The sequence below is a fragment of the Ursus arctos genome, unplaced genomic scaffold, assembly GCF_023065955.2.
Source record: "Ursus arctos isolate Adak ecotype North America unplaced genomic scaffold, UrsArc2.0 scaffold_3, whole genome shotgun sequence".
Lineage (NCBI taxonomy): Eukaryota > Metazoa > Chordata > Mammalia > Carnivora > Ursidae > Ursus > Ursus arctos.
This window is the reverse complement of record NW_026622985.1, coordinates 82,177,678-82,189,866: the sequence shown is the minus strand read 5'-3', so window position 1 is coordinate 82,189,866 and position 12,189 is coordinate 82,177,678. Positions and strand designations below refer to the sequence as shown.

Here is a 12,189-nt window from a genome sequence, read left to right as displayed (position 1 = left end):
ATTCTCTTATCATTTATGTCCTTCCATCATTTTCTTTGTTTAAATTGTTTTATTGCACAGGAAACCCATGATTACATTTTCATGATTTTTCCTGTATAAAAAGGACCTCAGTTTGCCCAACAGTTTTTAATTTCTAGAAAATAGAAGGGAATGGACTTTCACTTGTGAATATAACAAATTAACGAATGGAATGGGCCTTCCCAATGACCCAAATACTTGTGCCTCCCAGACGGAATCCTAATACACAGCTAAACTGTAGATTAATGTCAAACATTAAATCTATTTACTTGGAAAGCATCTGAAAAGACTAGCAGTGGTTAGTCTCTGGGTAGCGAGATAAGGTCAAACTGCTTCTTCTTTGTCCGCTTTTCCTACGGTGAATCTGTATTATTTTGTGATAAAAAAGAAATGGTAAACTCAGATCCCAATTTCGGGCTCAAGCCCTCCTGAAGCTCTGGACCCAAGCCTGACCCAAGTCAAGGTCAGGGAAATGCAGCCAGAAGCTTCCCACTGAGCATTTCTTCCAGCCATCCATGCTCCACTTCCCATCCCTTGACCTTGCACCCATCAGTCACCTTGTCCGCACGCCCCACCCCCCGCCATGCGGGAAGTAAGAGCAGGAAGCAGGGACCCTCAGTCTGGTCTCTCTCGGTCCCTGGGCTCCTTGGTGTCACCTAGGCGGCTGGAACGATAGCTACACCTACGTTCCCTCCCCGAGTCCCCAGCACCAGAGCCTGCTAAGCCATCCCAGCTCTGGTTCCTGCCAGACCTTTATTAACCGTGACAAGGGTTTGGAACGCCTGAGAAACATCCTAATCTCCCCGTCTCCCTGTAGAAGCAAATAGAGTTAGAGGAGGCTGTGGAGGGTGGAATGGTAGCAGATGTATCCCTGGAGAGCCCAGCTCCAGCCTTCCTGGCCGGCCTGTGTCTCCCCCTCTCAGCTCAGATCTCCTCTCAGGAGCCCTGGCCAAGCCTGCTGAAGGGGAGCTGAGGAGGTGACTACAAATCGAAATGAACGTCCAGCTGTAAAGAATTCAAAGCGATGATAAATAGCTTTATGGGGCCCTGGCACACTGCAGACAGCAGAGAACTCTCGCCATCCACCCCTGAGTAAATTAGAGAGACACCCCTCGTCCCTCCCTCTTCCTGACCCCCACAGTACTCAGAAAAAGGAAGCATGACCACGCCTAATAAGGAGGGGCAAGGAACAGCCCAAATTAGAGGGAACCTCATTAAAATATGTCTCTTCGTAGCTATTCAATCACTAATTGACTTTTCCTGCTCACTTTAATTTTGACATTGGTGTCTTGATTAATTAACTCTGTCACCAAAGCCCCAGGGTGTCACAGAAGGACTCACCAGGAGTTTATCTTGCTACGTTCCAGCCAATTTGACAGGTAGGTTCTCCCTGGCCAGCTCCATGGGTAATGGCCTGAGCCTGTCATGGTCCCTTGAGCCCTAGAGGAAACGGAGACACGTTGTCATTTTCTAACTGTTGGCCATAGGGCCCAGCCAGCAGGAAGAGAATCAGAAGGCCTACGTTGTTGCTTTCCCTCTCTGACAGCATAATAAATTTCCTTCTCTCCATCTGCATTCTCATATGGACATGAAGTTCATCACGGACACCATGGCCAGTGGGAGAGATGGAACACAAGTGTTGTTTCTGGATAAGCCTTCTGGGAAGTCATTTGGTCACTTGCTCATTCATTCGTAGAAGTATTTAACTTGTTTTTGACTGGCCTGTGCTAGACTTGTGGGAAAGGACAGGGTCCAACGTGGTATTAATTATGGGCCCTGCCCATGAGACATTTATAATTTTAGTTAAAGAGCTGTGACATTCTCTTATAAAAACAGAAGCTAAGATTTGGTGCTCAGAGAAAACCCCCAGGTGGCAAAATCAATTGTCCTGGATATTTTGGCCATGTGTCCCCACTCACTTCTGGGACCCCCTGGCATGTTTCAGACATGCACTGAGTAACTGCAATGGAGCCACCAGCAGGGGGAGCTTTGGTCAGAGAACTTAAAAGGTCAAAACTCTCTTCCTCTGTCTGGCTTTTTTCATTCTCCCCCACCAGGATTGGAGGCATTAGGTCCCAGGAGATAGCAGGTGAGGGAAGGGACTCTCTCCCTTCACCCCCTCCTCAGCCCACCCTGCAGAGAGTAAGATTGATCCAGACTCGTTGTCGCTTCAGTAGTTTGGACTGGGCTACCTGTGAATGGAGCTGCTCCACCCTACAGGTGTGCCGGGGGTCTGCTCCTGGTCTACACGGCACTGGGAGCTCTTAGGCATCTTGCTTTTTCTTTCTCTTTTCCCTTCAGCTTGGTGGCATACTGCCTTGGGGGCGTGCTATCCTTGAGCATACCACCCATCCTACCCTCCTGTCTCTCCGTTCCAAGTGGAAAAGAAAGAAGATTCATGACCAGGATTGAATCTTTTCCTAAGGTATTTGGTGTGGGGAGGAGGAGAAAGCAAAAGCCACAGCTACTTCTGTTTCCTCCAGCCTAATTTACAAAACCCTCTCTATTGTGGCTCAGGGTCCACCCTCGTTAGCATTTAGGTGTTATTTTCCCTCTACAAGTTTCATCATGAGTGTCTTTCTCTAGAAGACTCCTAGGGAAGAATGCTGTGATCTTGGGCAGAACACTGCTATTCCAAGGTCCCTTGTCCAAAGACCATTCTCGAGTGCCTTAATCACATGGAGAGCCGATGAGGCCAAGTCATCCCCACAGTGTGTCTCCTCAGAGGGCCTGCTCCTGATAGTATTTTCAGGGCTCTACCCTAAAGGAACTCCCTTGCCATGGGCTCATATCTAACACGTACTTTCCCAGATTGCTCTGCTTCTCATATCTCCTATTTTCACTCTTGATCTACTTTTTAGCCTACCTTGGCAACCTACAATAATACCCTCTGCCTTTAAAAAAAAAAATTCCTAATGGCTTTCTATAGTCCTTAGAATAAAATCGAATCTCCTCACCATAGCCTACGTGGAAGGCTGCACTGCTGATCGCAACTCCCACTGCTCCTCTCTGTGGGAGGACTGTGCATCCCCACCCCTGATGGCATCACTTTTGGCCATGTAACTTGCTTTGGCCAATGGAAATGGCACATCCACTTCCATGCAGAAGCTGTAAGGCCATCACATGATCCTCCCTCCACCTTCTCTCTTCCCTCTGCGAAGAGACCCGAAGTGTCCCAGGTGGGAGCTGTCCCATCTATCTGGGTCCTGGAGTGAAGAAGATTTGTAGCCAATCCACAATAAACATGTAGTATGAGTGATAAGTAACCTTCTTTATGAGATGCTATTGAGATATGAGGGTTATTTGTTAACATTCAGAGGAGCCTCATCTGACTGACATATTCTATGGTGCGATCTAACCCCTGACCATTTCTCCAATTTCATGTCCTACCTTCCCTTCCCTCACCCACTACATTCCAAACACCCTGGCCTGCTTTCTCTTCCTTGAACATGCCATGTTTTTTCTCACCTCAAAGCCTTTGCATAATACTGATTCCTCTATCTGGATTGCTTTTCCCTGAGTTCTTCACATGGCTGGCCCTTCTTCATTATTCAGATCTTGGTTTGAATACTAGCTTCTTAAGAAATGCCTGACCTGGACCCTCTCTAATGTAGTCCCCTAGCTATTCTTTGTCACGTTACCCTGTCTTACTTTGCATCTGTCCACTAGTTTGTTATTTCTTTTCCCTCCTTGGCAATGAACACTTCGTGAAAGTAGAGATCTTGTCCATCACAGTCACTGCCCTATCTCCAGACACTACAAGGTCACCTGACACATAACGGACAATCAGTAACATTTGTGTCATGAATAAATAAAAGTCTCTCCCAAACTTTAAACCCATTTCCAACTGCCAACTGGACACCTCTTCCCAGAATTCCTGACTCAAGAGACCCAATGCAGAATTCATAATTCTGTCCCCTCTTCTCCTACCCCAACTTTGTCCTCATCTTATTCCTGATTAATGACTCCATCCCTCACCCTGTCACCCCAACCAGACTCCTCAAGTACTTTTCTACTCCTCCCCCTCACTCACTTCCCCCATTCCCAATCAGTCACCAGGCTGATTCTCTTTTTTTAAATCTCTCTCTAATCTACTTCGTCCTCATTCCTACGCACCTGCCCTCACTCAGGCCCTCATCATCCGTTGCCTGGATTATCACAATCTTTGCAGAACAGGGTTCCCTGTTTCCAATTCTTTCCCCTCCCATCTGTGTTGCACGCTGCCACCAGAATTATCTTTCTAAAATCTGATAATGTCACTCCCCTGTTTAGAAGGATTTAAAAGGAGCACCAAGATAAAGTTTAACTCTTTAGAGGCCATGAGATACCTTTGTGTTCTGGCACCTGCCAACTTCCCAGTGCATCTGCCACCCACGGCCAGACCCCTCACCCCATCCGGCCACACTGAACCAAGGCAGCAGATCCAACATGTATTTGCACTCAGTGCTCCCTCTCCCTGGAATGCCGTTCCCCCTTCTGCCCTTTGCCTCCCCAAACACACGAGAAGGAACATGCACATATGCACACACTCCCATCAGGACCCACCTAATCAGAGCAGCCTTCTCTGCCATTCTCACTCCCTCTGTGTAGCCTCTCCCTACTCCTCCCCACCCTTCTCCTGAAAACAAGAAAATAGCTCTAATGATGTGCTTGATGCAAACCTCTCTTATAAGATCACATGGCACCGTATGCTCTTCGGGTACAGGTTTGTCTATGCGATTCTCAAGGGCTGACCCAGCAGCCTTTCTTGTTTGAGTGCCCAGTGCTCCACACAGCACGTCTTTCCCGATAGACACATGGCATGTGCTCAGTAAATCTCATTCCAGTGAATAGATGGATAGTTGGTATTAAGTATGGGAGAGAAAATAATAGAGGGACTAATTACATTACCAGCCAGAGTGCTCATCTGCATGATATGAGCAGGAAAAGAAAGCAGATGATAGGTGAATCAACCCTTAGCTTCAGTTCTGCCCTAATAAAGCTATCCTACAAAGTGGATACATGCCTGCAGTAACAGGAAGAGGATCCCAGCATTTAAAGAGCTCTTAGCTCCAGACCTCACCAGCACACTGACCTCCGGTATGGCTCCTATACTCTCTGTCCTGGGTGTCCTCATTTACTACCTATGTACCTTTCTCCCACCTGTGTATTATAAGAAAGGGTTTTCTAATGTTGCTCCCATTGCACAAATTCTAAAAAAGGAAAAGGATGTCCCCAAACCACACAACTGGTAAGCAGCAAAGTTAGAACTTTGGGGTTAGAACAGGGGTTTCTGTTTCTAAGCTGTGTGTCCTCCTCACCCAGCCGGACCATCTTCCCCTCCAAAGACAGCATCGGTAAGTGGATTATCTCTGTTACCACCACTTCTAAAATGCTTTAATGCCAATACTTTCTTCCCTGTCTTGAATTGCTTTCCCCACCTAACCTCTCACTGTCCCAAGCACCTCTTAGGCTGAGCCTCTGGAGAGTGGGCCAGGACCCCTGGCTCCTCGCCCAAGAAATGGAGGCTCCCCTCCAGTAGGGAGCAGCAAGAGCCTCAGCAGGGCTGCTGAGAAGCCAGGCTGTCATTTTAGAAGATTCAGGTTCCAACTTAATACTATTTGAGGCTCAAAATAACCCCTCCAGTCTCCCTCTTATTTCTTAAATGCAGTTCTTAACAGTAATGATGGCACCTGTGGGGGAGGAAAAAGAAGGGATTTAGGCTGAGAGTTGGTTTCATGTCACCTAAAAGGATTATTTTATACCATCAGAAAGATAATTCCCCTCCTACCGGGGGAGGATGGATTAGGTCTTTACTTCAGATGCCACTTTATGAAAAGATTATTTAAAGATTATAGGACAAAATGGATACATTTGACAACATCTGCTAGGGCTGGGTTTTTTGGCAGCCTGAGAAACAATTGCTAATTTATACAATTAATAGATTGCTCACATTAGTGCTAATCTTGAGTCCGTCTGCCTGCAAATGTCCACACATTCCTGTTGTAGAGTTTTCTTCCCCATCTCCCCACTGATTTTTCACGAAGAATGATAAAAAATGCCACTGCCTCCATGAAGTCTTCCCTGAGCTCTCCACTTGGAAGTGGACACTCTTCCCTTCAGACTCCCTCCCATATTTGAAGGTATTATCACCATGCTGCTTCGGGCAGGAGATCTACCTGCCTCCACCCTCTCCTCCTGGACCAGAAGCTTCTTACACGCGTCCTTACTCAGGCCCCAAAAAGCTGTGCGTACACTAGGCGGGGAGAAATGTAAATGCTTCTCTGTGCTTCCAGGTCTCAGCCATCCCCCCAGGCAGCGTAGGGAAGGAAGGTCGTGGAGGCTTCCAGGGGTCAGGAGGGCACTGGTGTTGCTGGGGTGGGGTTCTGCTGCTCTGACTCTCACCATATGGTTATTCACAGAGGGGCTTTGGGGCTGAGGAGCACAGGCTGTGACCTGCCATCCCGAGGGGCCTCTAAAAAGCACTGTGGCCCAGAGCATCTTGGTCAGACACCCCAGAACTCAAGCAGCTCTGTTATTTATGGTGGGGCAGTCTTGACAAAAGTATTGAGGAAAAGTATGGAAGATCCTGGATTATTTTTCTGAAAAGCCCATGGGCGTGGTGTGACAGAAGCAAGTCTGCTTTACTCAGAGCTGAAGCCTGTCTCTGACGCCCCAGAAATCTGTGAATGGCACCTATGCTCATTCACAGCATTGCCATCCCCAATGGCTACCCACTCTTCTAGCCTCTTCCCTGTCACTTTTCTTGGCCCACGCCGAACTAATGCCAGCCCTAACCCACGTGCCTCAAGCGTCTCCCTGCATCCAAGAAACAGTTTCTTCTGCCTGGACTGCCTCCCCTCAGCCCTTCTCCATCCCATGAATTTCTCCTCCACTCCCTTAGACTCGGCTCAGATGTCAGCTCCTCTGTGGAGCCTTCCCTGATGCCGGGTATATATTACCCGAGATATAGAGAAGCAAAAACCACCGTTTCTGAAAACATTCACTAATAAATGGCCGCTCGTAATAAATACTACTCAACAACTATTTATTGAGCACGTGTTACATGCCAGGCACTGATCTCCACACTTGGAATACAGCAGTGAGCAAAACAGACAAATGTGCCCCACTCATGGGCTTACACTCTACCAAGGGGCAGGGGAGGGGGACAGGGTACCCCCACACAATAAACACAATGACATGTAAATTGTATAACATGTTAGAGGTTGATAAGTGTGTGCAAAAAGGAAAAAGGAGAGAAGGGTAAAAGGGACAGAGAGAATTGAGGGCGACAGGAGAGGGGGTGGGGTGAGGTTAATGGGGCTATGTGGACAGGCCAGGTTCAAGAACTCAAGAGAAGGAAGGAGGGAAGCAGAGGAGGAGAGCAGACTACAAGGAGTGTCTGATGAGCAGCCAGAAACGGGGCCAGAGTGGAAGCCAGGTGGAGAGGCCGTGTCGAGGAGGAAGGGGAGATCATCCCTGCCTACACTGTTGCTATGGAAGCGAGATGGGCACTAGAGTCACTGACTCCACAACACGGAGGGCAGAGGTGGGTTTTACAGGAGCAAGCCCGGTGGGGGGACTGGAGTGAAGGCTGACTGAAGTGAACTGGAGAGAGTGGGGAAACGAGAATGTGGAGGTAGCAGGTGTACACAACCCTTTTGCGGTTTGCTGCAAAGTGTAGCAAAGACAATGGACGAGAGCTGGAGAGGAAAGGCATGTGGATGAAAATAATCTAACAGCGAGCAAAGCACCAGGGCCACAGGAGAGGGGGACTCTTGCTAGAGCAGAGGAGGCTGACGGAGCAAGCATACATGTGCATAGGCCACGGAAAGTCCTGACTCCCCACAGGAGTGCAGCCCCATCCATATTCATCGTGTTAGGGACCTGGGCCCCCTGTCCAAATGTATTCATTTATTCATTCGTTCTACGGATTTTCCCTGAATGCCCTCTACATGCCTGGTTTGTGCTAGGCACTCCCCAATACACAATGCAGACAGGCCCAGTGATCTCTGCTCTCCAGTAGGCGACGTGCTCGCGGAGGATGCTTGTGGGTGTCACTGAAAGATCCTGAGTTCGACAGACTCGAAAGACAAGGACAGGGAGCCTAGGTGGCTCAGATGGTTAAGCGTCTGCCTTAGGCTCAGGTCATGATCCCGGGATCCTGGGATCGAGGCCCTCATCAGGCTCCTTGCTCAGTGGGAGTCTGCTTCTCCCTCTGCCTTTCCCCTGGCTTGCGCTCTCTCTTGCTCACACTCTCTCTCTCTCCCTCAAATTAACAAATAAAATCTTTAAAAAAAAGAAAAAAAGACAAGGACATTTAACATCCCCTATAATAAAAGTCCTGATAAATGTTCACATTATGTCATTATTATAGCCTTAATCAAAATGTATCACCATTGTCTATCCCCTACACTGACAGCAATTTTTTAATAATATTTATAACTCCAGCACCTAACACAGTTTCTGACACAGGGAAAGGACTTTTGAAATGCTTGTTGAATGAATACATGAACCTGAAAGATGAGAAAAAAATCCTCATTTCGGGATCCTTCATAATATTCACCTATGTGAGTTACCAAGCTATACTTTCCAAAAACAAAACATCTCTGTGACATCAAACATCTTTGTGCAAAACAGTGATTCACACTGAAGTATGAAGCAGTTTCCTTGGATACTTTTCTCTTAACAACCAGCTTAGATGGGCCGTTCCTTATCAACTGGACTTTTCCATGGAGTGGGACGGAATGGAGATCTGGGAGGGATAATTTGGAAACTGAGGTACCACCAGGTAACAGAAGACTAGATGTCCTGGCCCAGTGGTTGGTCCTGCTTCAGCACGGTGACATCAAATACCATTGGAGGGGACACGGGGGTGGGACACGAAAAGGGGTTCAGAGGTGAACAGAGTTTGTAAAAGGGTTTGTAAAAGGGTTCCTCAGTGTGGGGACATTTGGCTGATAGTCCCGAGCTCCATCCCAACCTCCCACCCATTTCCAGGTGGCAGGAAACAAAGCGTCTAATTCTAAATTGGTGTTTCTGATTGTCTTAATTAGCAGGCTGTCTATGTCTGATTAATTTTTCGCCCTTCCAAACTTCCCATCAGTATATATATATTTGGCATCATGCAAAAGCCACTGGCCTTTAAATGGCTTGTGCTTTGTGCATCTGAAGATTGGCAATCACGGAAGAACAAGCCAGAAAGCAGTTTTTTGAAGGAGTGAGGGGGAAGCTGGTACTTGATCTTATTACTTCGGACCAATTTCTTGCTTTCTCTTTAAAAATAAGAGTTCTAAATAGTTTAAAGTGAAGTGGAATCGTTTTGAAATGGTACCTTCTGGGAAGTGCTCCCACTACGAGTGTCTGCCAGGCCGGGACCCGCAGCCAGCTCCACCCTGAGTGGTTTGAACTTTGAGCCTCTTGTAGTCCTGATGAACAATTTCACCTTTCTCAATTGCATGACACTTAGAACTTCCACAGTAGGAAGTTTATGCACTTTGGGGCTGGTCAGCACTGGGTACGAAGAGACGAGAGAGGAACTTGATACAGATGGATAGGAAGAAACCAGTAAAGGAAACTGTGGAGCAACTAAGTGACTTTAATGATTCCACTGAAGGAAATCATGTCTGGAGATATGACTTTGGTAGATGAAGCCAAGTGGAATGCAACCGGCCATCCAGGCAGCTATCAGTCAGGCCTTTAAGACCACAGACGTCATCAGATTACTTGCAAAGAAATGACCAGGTCAGCTCCGGACAAGGTGAGTGGAGACGGATGGAGATCTCACAGTGGAAAAGCTGGAAAGAGACCTGCATACCCAACAGAAAGTGGAGATACTAACAGCTCTCAGGAAACTTGGAGAGAAGCTGACTGCAGATAATGAGGCCCCCTTTCAGCAAATGCAGGTGCACTCTACTCAGCCAGTTTGAGAAAGTCTCTACAGACCTTGGCTTTGGAGGGAAAGTTCTGGTATTGACAAGTTTTGAGGTTGGAAAAACAAAAAAATGATGTGGCATGGTAGCTTGGGACTTTCTTGCTTTACATGGCGTTTGTCTTCTAGGGATTTTTCATTGCAAAGAAATCAAGAGACTCTAGGTCACCTGGGTGGCTCAGTCGTTAAGCGTCTGCCTTCGGCTCAGGTCATGATTCCAGCGTCCTGGGATCGAGCCCCGCATCGGGCTCCCTGCTCCTCTGAGAGCCTGCTTCTCCCTCCCCCGCTCCCCCCTGCTTGTGTTCCCTCTCTAGCTGTTTCTCTCTCTGTCAAATAAATAAATAAAGTCGATTAAAAAAAAAAAGAATGAAAGAAAAGAAAAGAAATCAAGAGACTCTAGAAACGGTGACTGAAAAAAATAGTTGTGGCTTCTGGTTACATCCTTCCTCATGGTGCTTTGTGATCCTAGACAGGTTGGGATGAGGGATGCATGGGACCCTATTCGTTACATCTTTCATGTTTGGAAACACTTGGGTGTTTCTACCTCTTGGCTGCTGTGGACATGGGTGCACAAGGATCTGTTCGAGCCCTGCTTTCATTTCTTTTGAACACATGCCTAGAAGTGGAATTACTGAATCACATAGTGGGTTCTATTGACCTTTTGAGAAACTGCCAGACTGTTCCCTAAAGTGGCTGCACAATTTTATACCCCACCACGGATGCACCAGGGTTCCCACTTCCCCACGTTCTCACCAACACATGGGATTTCCTGCTGTTGTTGCTGTTGTTTTTATAGTCACCCTATGGGGTGATGTGGGGTGATCTCACTCTGCTTTTGATTTGTGGTTCCCTGATGACAAAGGCTGTTGGGCACCTTTGCAGAGCAGTAAATTAGTAACAAATATCTGTTCTGCTTCCTTCGGGACTCGGTGACGGTGGCACATGACACCGGGGATGTGAATGGACTTCCCAACGCTCAACACAAGTTATTAATAAGATGATGCTTCCACACGACGCACTGATGTGTTACTTTTACTTGGAGGTTAGGGTGCTTCTGCACAAGAATGTAACTGCACAGTGCCTAGAGGCAGTAAGAGATGACAGACATCTTGTTCTCACGGGACAGTCCTAGCCACTCCCACAACTTCAACCACTGAGGGGTAAATTCTGATAACACCCTCTTGCAAGTGTTTCCAGCTGCTTATGGGGGCTCTTGCCTGGATGTTATCCCCCTCCTTTAGTTGCTGTTCTGATGTGGCATTGGGGATCTGCTGTATGGAATGGAATTAGGTCTAAGAAAGATTTTGACCTTTCTTTTCAGGCACATCTGTGTGTGGATTTGACCCTGTGGTTTTATTTAATTTTTTTAAGATTTACTTGTGTATTTTAGAGAAAGAGAGAGATTAAGAGAGCACAAGCAGGAGTGAAGGCTGAGGAAGAGAGAGAAGCAGACTCCCCGCTGAACAGGGAGCCTGATACAGGGCTCCATCTCATCACCCCGAGATCATGACCTGAGCCAAAATCCAGAGTCAAATGCTTACCCAACTTAGCCACACAGCGCCCCTGACCTTGTAGTTTTAAATGATCTTAAACCACTATTATCAATCTGACACTCTGACCATGTGACCAGAGAAGAATTTTATATTCTGGCTTGTGAGGTCACACAAACAGTAATGACTCAAATTTCACTGGCCAGAGCTTATTCAGAAGCTCAGAACACTGTCAAATGCCTCCAGGCAAGTGTTTCTAGAAATCCAGACCCACAAGAATCATCCCACCAGGCATTCCATGCCCCAGAGCCCTCGTGGTGCTCCGATCGAAGTAAAAATGGGGAGAATTTCTCTGTCTTCCACTCTGGATACCTGGAGACCCAAGCAGGGCTGTGGGTGCCCTGACCTCACAGAGCCCTTGGAGGGAACTGCCCTGAGGACTTCCGTCCCCGCCACAGGCTGCAGACCCCAGTCTTTGGGTGAGGAGGAACAGAACCCAAGCTGGCTGCCTACACCCCATCTCTCTCCTTCTCTGCCTCCTCCCCCTTATGCCCGTCCTCCTCTGCGTGGTGTGGCTCCTGCCTCACCTCCATCCTGCACTGACCAGTCAGGGATACTACACAGTGCAGTGCAGAAGCCAAGGCAACCAGGGTTTCAGTGACAACTGCACTAATTACAAACAGCAGCCTTGGCCATGGGGCTTCCCTTCACAAGCCTCTGCTTCCCCAGATGCTAACCAGGGATAAGGAGACATTCTTTCAGAGTCGTTAT

The 12,189-nt window shown here is 47.6% G+C and overlaps 1 pseudogene; it reads left to right on the top strand.

The window, feature by feature from the left end:
- Window positions 1–9,455: 9,455 nt before the first annotated feature.
- On the top strand, window positions 9,456–10,005 carry LOC113265984 (protein LZIC-like; annotated as a pseudogene).
- The last annotated feature ends 2,184 nt before the right edge of the window (window positions 10,006–12,189 follow it).